An 8,288-nucleotide genomic window follows, 5' to 3' on the forward strand; every position below is an offset into this window, starting at 1 on the left:
CCTATAAACTTAAGGATTCAAACTATATTAATGTAACGGAGATATATCTGGTATATACTTGATGTGAAAATTTTTTGATTGTGAGTCAAATTTCTGTGTTATTACACTGATTTTCGTGGTTTTTTTTCTTTACATGTGTGATTTTTATCTTTTTTGCTGTCATTAGTTTTCAGAAAATGTAAGCAAATACAAAATATTATTTTTGTAATTTGAATATGTATTGCATGATAAATCAATGTTGTGTTTTTCCTTACTTCATTTTGTAGTTCTTGCTGATTTCCCCTTTGTAATATCTGTTTGTAACATAAGGCATAGTTCTCAGTAAAACAAAATCCAGGTTGTTGAAAGTGTCATTGTCTCAGGAGAACCTCAGAAAAATAGTTAAACCTGAAAACTATTCAGTGTAATTTCAAAGTGGAATTTTAACCATTTTCATTTGGGATTTTCTCTTAAAATATGAAGGGACTTATGAACTTTAATTGAAAGTAGCATATATTTGGGGAGCCATTTCTGAGTTTTTTACATCTCAGACATTTTCTGTATACTGCTCTTCACATTGTAACTGTCTGCACGTTAGACATTTATTAACTTTGTAGAGTTCATACAGTAGCCGGAGACTGTTTTTAGAATTTGATCCATGGCCTGTGGAAGTCCATAGACTTTCATCACCTTCAGTACAACTTAGATTGGAGGGTTAAATGGTAGAATTTTTTAGTTACTAACTTTTCAGAGATATTCAAGACTCAGTGTTTCCTCTAAAATCAACAGCCGAATTGAAAAGCTATGAAGAAGTTCAAGTGATAGCATATCATAAAACTAATTCAAAGTTTTAAGGGTATTTACAAGATACTCTGTCACAGGAGAGAGTTTGCAGGTGAATGTATATTTTAACATAACATTTATTCACGTACCCAATTTAAGCTGTAAGTCTGCATTACTTGATTTAAGTTTTCAGTGCAGCAAGTGAAAGCTCTACTTAAGTTGGGAAAGTAAAATTGTGACTACTGCACTTATTTTTTACTTTAAAATTATTACCAGCATTTTAGCTTTTACCTGTTTTTCTTTTTTAAATAATATGATATCTCTACTTCTAGTAGAAGTTACCAGGCACTTTATGCTAAGTATTTATGTTAGCAATTTATATCCTATGGTCTGATGTATGTCATGATGTAGTATTTGATAAACTATCTACTGTAGAATATAGGGAATGGATATTAAGATTCTTGATTTCTTTGTTTTCCTTTCTAGAGGTCAACATTATCCAAGCATTCATCGTCTGTGTACCGCTTTTCCTAGTTTTATATTGCCTCCTTATTTACAACTGGTTTCTCGAGTTTATCATACTTTAGACAGAAGAGGTCACAATATCTTATTTACAGCAGAGGACACGGACAATAAGGAGGAAGAAGCAATGTGTTCCAAATATATTTATTTGAAAGAGCAAGCTGAAAGGAAAAGGTATGAACTTATTTATTTTCAGAGTTACTATGATTTAATTGATTTTGTAATTTAAAGGATTATATGTTGAGAAATAACTTTCATGGTGTCTCAGTATTTAGTAGTTTCAAAGAAGTGGCAAAGAAAAAGATTTGAAAAATGCCTTATTTGGTAGATGTGTTTTAAAATAATTCGAACAAGGTAACTAAAAGGCTTGTATCTTGCTTAGAATGTAAAATATATTGTTTGTTTTTAAAAATAAATTGCATTTTGTAGACATTTTAAGTTATGTGTCACAATTTATGTTATAAATACATGAATTTTTATACTTCATTCTATTCACATGAGAGGTCCCACTGAAATAAGAAGAAATACTGAGCAAATAGAGTAGGCTTTCTGTGAATGTAAAATTCTGCAATAGTGAAAGGTTTAAAGTGCACACCCACTAGCCCTTTATCACAGAGACAATCTTACCTCAATCCTGATTCTACAAGCACTTAGGAACAAGCATAACTTTAAGTAATCGAGTGTAGTTCTGTTGAGTTCAACACATGCACAAAGTTAAGCACATACAGAACTGGGACCTAGATAAACTTGTAGTCAAAAGTATTCATTGCATATGTAAAAGGTAGTCATGTGATAACTGCGGGATCCTGCATCTTTAATGAATGAGGAGCTGAAGGAGAACAAAATGCATAATAGTTAATTTTTCTGAGGTTGATGCAGCATGTAAAAAGAGATCTGTCAAAAAAATCTGTTCTATAAGAAGTAGTTGGGAAATGTAAATGGATTTTGGAATAAGCCTACTCTGTTTTATCATGTTGTTATATTACCAATTTTTATATTTAATGGTAGTGAATTCCTAAATGTTTGGTTTTTTAATTTGTTTTTTTTGGACGTGTTTTGCACTAAAATAATGTGCATATGAATGAATATGAAGCATGTTCTTTTTTCATTGCTAGATTTGAAAAATGCCTTATTTGGTAGATGTGTTTTAAAATAATTCGAACAAGAGTACTAAAAGGCTTATATCTTGCTTAGAAAGTAAAATATATTGTTTGTTTTTAAAAATAAATTGCATTTTGTAGACATTTTGTGTCACAATTTACGTTATAAATACATGAATTTTTATACTTCATTCTATTCACATGAGAGGTCCCATTGAAATAAGAAGAAATACTGAGCAAATAGAGTAGGCTTTCTGTGAATGTAAAATTCTGCAATAGTGAAAGGTTTAAAGTGCACACCCACTAGCCCTTTATCACAGAGACAATCTTACCTCAATCCTGATTCTACAAGCACTTAGGAACAAGCATAACTTTAAGTAATCGAGTGTAGTTCTGTTGAGTTCAACACATGCGCAAAGTTAAGCACATACAGAACTGGGACCTAGATAAACTTGTAGTCAAAAGTATTCATTGCATATGTAAAAGGTAGTCATGTGATAACTGCGGGATCCTGCATCTTTAATGAATGAGGAGCTGAAGGAGAACAAAATGCATAATAGTTAATTTTTCTGAGGTTGATGCAGCATGTAAAAAGAGATCTGTCAAAAAAATCTGTTCTATAAGAAGTAGTTGGGAAATGTAAATGGATTTTGGAATAAGCCTACTCTGTTTTATCATATTGTTATATTACCAATTTTTATATTTAATGGTAGTGAATTCCTAAATGTTTGGTTTTTTAATTTGTTTTTTTTGGACGTGTTTTGCACTAAAATAATGTGCATATGAATGAATATGAAGCATGTTCTTTTTTCATTGCTTATTACTTTGGTTACACTTTTGCTTTTTTGTGCCTTTCTAGTTCATATAGTAACGTCAAAAAGTTCAGAATTGGAGCCTTAATACTCTCAAGTTTTTCCTGATGGTTTTTCAGCCTGGCAGTTTGCTACTTATAGTTTCTGTGTATCACCAGCTCCAGAAATATAAAATTATTGCTCATAAAGTCTGTAGTGATCTAAAGAATGGTAGAGTGGTAAACAAGGATAAGGCTAGGTCAGTTTTACAGGGCAATTTGTGTAGCTTGTTAACTTGGGCTCACTTGAAAAACACGCGTTTTAGTGCAGCCAAATGCAAGGTTATAAGGATAAGAATAGGGAATTAGGGTCATCCTTTGTAGGAGGGGAGATTGTATCCTGAAAAGCAGTAACTCTGAAAGGAGCTTTACAGTCTTGAAAGATAAGCAACAGAAGATGGCTGTGTAATACTCTCTGAACTTTAATTTAAACATGTTTACCTTAAAATAAAGGAGGCGAGACATTAGCAATAATATAGAAAAAAAGTTTTGGGATTAGAAATATTATACAGAGCTTTTCTGTTCCAGGTGAGTGCTCTAACAACTGAGATAGTCATGTCGCCACTTGTTCTCTCTCTTGGCTGCATGACTTTTGCATTCTTTTCTGCTCAACAGTACAACTTCCTGTACCCAGATTGGCCAAATAATCTAATGGTGAGTGAGGTTTGAATCCTCGGATAAGCAATGAATTCTTATTTCCTGGCTCCTCCTGCTTCAATAATGAATTATCATAAAGAGGTGGAAATCACCACTCTGCTTTTTTTTGTGTTTATAAAAGAAAAAAAAAAATCACCTTGCCCTTCCTTGAAAGAATAGATGCATCCACCCTTAGAAGAGGGTTGCATGTTCTGGATTTGAAATGGAGGGAAATTTCTGCCTGCAGCCTCTGAAAAATCTAAGTTCCAGAGAGGGGCAGCAGATTTCCTGTTGGCTAAATCTGTGATTCTTCTTCCGTATGAAGGTTTGTAGGAATGTTGTGCACTTAATGCACTTAACAGACTGTTCCAAGTACCATTCTAGGGCAGCAAGCAGAATTATCGATTCCTGTATGCGATCTCTCTTTCTTGAATACCAGTTCTGTATTAAGACATTTTAAAAGATCATTATGTTGCTTTTACACAAGGGATATAGTGTTGGTTTGAGTATGTTACTTGCATGGTATAGTTCCTGATGCAAGAGGGTTTGCTAAACAAAAACACAACAGACCCAGTAGTTGAGGTTTCAGTCTAGACAAATTGACAGTAGCTATAAGATTTCAATGTAAGTAGCAGCTTCTGAAATTATCCATTATTTACAGCCTTTAAATCAAACCTGGATTTCTTTCTGAGTTATATCCTGAGTTTCACCCAGCAAATTCTGAGCTTGATGCAGGAATACTGATGAAATTTTATTATCTGTATTATTTAGAAGGTCAGGTTAGGTAATCATGATGCTTCTCTCTGACCTTAAAATATGAATCCATAAATTGCTTTATGAAAGTTTTTAGTCATTGAATTCTTTTGATGTAGTCAAGATTACCCTAGCCATCAAGGATGGCATTATTTCAGGGTACAGGATAAGACCCTGATGTTTCCTTTTGGTTTTTGTGAGCTTCTGCTTCTGTCAGGAATTTGGGTAGCATATGAGTGTCGTTCATGGCCATAATTGGGGTGTTTGCTTTTGATTCAGCAGCATTTTCTGTCTGTTGGACAGAGAATATAAGGACTCAATGAGAATAAGGACACTGATCAGTATTGTAAGCAGGGATTTCAGCATACCAGTAGCCCAGCTGTTTTGCAGGTCATGGTGGAAGAGGATTAGGGAAATTCTGAGAGAATAAATTGATGGTTGTAGCGAGCTTTTCTCAGACGTGAGAGGCAGCACGAGGGTGGGCAAAAAGATGTTCAAAAAGGAAAAAAACCCAAGCTTAGGAAGACAGTGATGGAGTCACGGATGCTGCAGCAAGGGAGATATGAAATTAGATACCAGACTTTAGCTTTGTAGAAAGATTAAAAAAAGACTTTAATTTTAGAATATTGTGAATGTTACCTGTGTTCTGAGCCTGTGTGACTGATGGGATGCTAGCCATAACGATGAAGAAAGTAGTGGGGAGGCCATGAAGCTTGAAAAGGGAAAGGCTCATAAGATCCTTATCTTTCAGCCTTGCTGGGCTAGCGCTGGCAGCTTGACATCCCGAAGAGGAAGATCATCTGATATTTTTGTTGGTGCGGAACAAGAGTGATGAATCACGCTCTGATTCATTACCATGGAGAGGGAACCTGTACATGGTCTTTGACTAGAACATTACTAGAAATAGAGTAGAGGAAGAAGAGAGTAGAGGACAGACCCCAGGAAGCTGAAGGAGTTAGATGGGAGTGGAACTAGGAGAGATGCATTGTAGAAGCTATGGGAGGACAGGATTTGAAGAAGAAAATGGTTTGGTTTTCAAGAAGTAGCCAACAGGTTGAGGAAATTGAGGGTGAGTCTGAGCTTTATGAATCAGTAGAAATTTTTGGGAAGAAATTTTTACATTGAGAACTACATTTCCCAGAGATGAAGAGAATTAAAGTTTAAAAAGAAGCCCATACCAAAATTCCGTGTTGAATTTGTTTAATCCTCGAAATCTAGAAAACTGAATTCTTTGGAGCACTGCCATCTAGCGGCACCATCTACCATCATCTTCTGTTTTTAATTTTTAAAACTGGTTGCCTTATGTGAGCCTTGAAGGTCAAAGGTATCATTTACCTGGCACTAATTTAGGTCCGTTTAAGCTGTTCACATTTCATTACTGACCAATTCCATGCATTGAGCTAATTTCACAAATGCAATTGATCTATGTGGGGGTAAGCATGATTTCTGTGTAGTGTATAGTAAAATTCAAATGACTTTGTCAACTGTTTAAATAGCAATAGAGCTATCTTTATTTTTTTTGTACTAGTTCTGAGTTCTTCTCTGAAAGAATCTTGTTTGACTGTAACAAAGTCCAAAGAAGCCTACAGTGGTAGGATTTTATGGTAGATCAGATCAAGAAAGCAACAATTTTCTTGCTTTAAAGTCTTGTCTTCGCTATGAAAAATATCCACAGGCTTAAAAACATATACAACTTCTCATTCACATCTGCAAAAAACATCTTGTGGAGCAGGGTGTATCAATTTATCCAGATGTAAACTTCCCAAGGTCAGCTACAACTCTCTCCTGGGATTGACTGTATTAAGTTTATTTCATCAGATAGCAAAGGTGCCTTGCTTTTGCTCTCGTGTTGAATCTTGGCATACTCTACAGGCATCAGTTATCTGAGAGTTAAAAAAGCTACTTTTTTGCCATGAAGACAAGTATTAAGCTAAATATATTTTTATGAAGGTTATATATGGATAGTCAAACCTGTTCCTGGCAGATATCCTACAAAATTTTAACGGGATTTGTAGCTTCATGTTATGTTTGTTAAGATTCCTGCATGCAGGAATAAAACTGATTTTACAGTTTTTTACCAGCAGATGGAAACAGAATATTATTTGATCAGTATTATTATTACTCGGAGCTTTCCTCCATGGTGCTTCTCTTCGAAAATGTTGTTTGAATGTTGTCTGAGTGTTGTTTCACGTTAACTCACAGCTGATTACCTACTATAAACTCCTTGAATTGAAAACTATTTATGACAAAAGTGGACAGCTCTTTTTATGTTGTTCACTTAAAACACTTTTAACTGCCAAATGCTAAGGAATATTTTGATTCGTTTATGCCTTTTTGTATCTTGTATAACTTCACTTGACATTCCTTTTATGCAGACACCCACCTTGAAGAGTCAGAACCACCAAATACTTAGATGTAAAGAAAAACTAGGAAGGCCAAACACTTGTCAAAAGTTAGGTTTTCAGCTCTTGTTTTTTTTCCCTTTAAGAAATAGGTCTTTTGTCAAAGCTTCCACTTGAAGAAAGGAACATTCCAGAAAGAGTTCAAGAACTACTCCCAGACCTATAATCTTTCTCTCTGTGTAAGAACTACAACTTCTGGGCTAGCGCTACATTTTAAGGATTCTTTTTTAACGTCCAAATGTACTTCAGAAGGCATTTTGTTTGCTAAACCAAATGGCTGGTTCTCAATTATGTTGAGACCCCCCCGTTTGCACAGTATTCTGATAATTTAAATAGGTCTTAAAATGGAAGTACATTGCAATTAGCATAAATGATAATGAAGTCCACTATAACAGATATAGGTCTGGCAGTGAAATTGCAGGTAATAGAAGTTACACACTTTAGTTCTGTGAATGCACAAAGAAACTTCATTATTTAGTGTTTGCAGAAAAACTACCCCAAACCTGACTAACACCAGTAGATGTCAGTGTTGGCATATGCCAATGTGCCAATGTGTTGAGACAAGTCGTGTTCCACGTAATGTGCATTTTAATGTACATACATATATGGATACCTGAATATATGAGATTGAGTGTTTTTTCTTGTTCTTTTGTATATATATTACATATCTCACCACTTATTACATTCTGTGCTTGTAATTGCTAGTACAGTAAGAACTATATAAGTGAGAACTTAAGTAATTATTGTACTATAAAACAAGCTACAAGAAGAATAGCAAAAAATATGAATAACTTCTACTCTCTGTTAAATAAAAATATTCATTATAATTTTATATATAAATCCTCTAAAATATCTGTTTAAGTGATAAATGTTAATAGTTGTTGCTACTAATCTCTAAAATAGTTTTACCAGCTTGGTAGTAGTAATAGATCCTTCAGATCTGGATTTCCCTTTAGAGGTGCCAGGAACAAAGGAAATAGAGGTAGGACAGTTATTACAGGATTTTATATATATCTATATATGCACGTGCATATATAAACATACTTATGAGTTACTGTCACGTAAAAGTGTTTACTGTTTTTGGAAATTGAAACTGTAAATACATAGGAAATTGGGATGTATAATTACTTCAAACTATAACTTTCTAAAGTGAAATATTCCTTTTGTGAGGTGTTTGCCATAGGTAGATATATTTAAAAAAAGGGCAAACAAAAAATAATCAGAATCCAATCCCCAAGTAATCACATAAGGTGCTGTTCAAAA

The 8,288-nt window shown here is 34.2% G+C and overlaps 1 protein-coding gene across 1 annotated transcript in view; it reads left to right on the forward strand.

The window, feature by feature from the left end:
* The window catches only part of TTC6 (tetratricopeptide repeat domain 6), a 67,806-nt gene that overhangs the window by 14,825 nt on the left and 44,693 nt on the right, over nt 1–8,288 (forward strand). The window lies entirely within an intron of this gene.

Source organism: Pygoscelis adeliae, unplaced genomic scaffold, assembly GCF_000699105.1.
Source record: "Pygoscelis adeliae isolate BGI_AS28 unplaced genomic scaffold, ASM69910v1 Scaffold71, whole genome shotgun sequence".
NCBI classification, from domain to species: Eukaryota; Metazoa; Chordata; class Aves; order Sphenisciformes; family Spheniscidae; genus Pygoscelis; species Pygoscelis adeliae.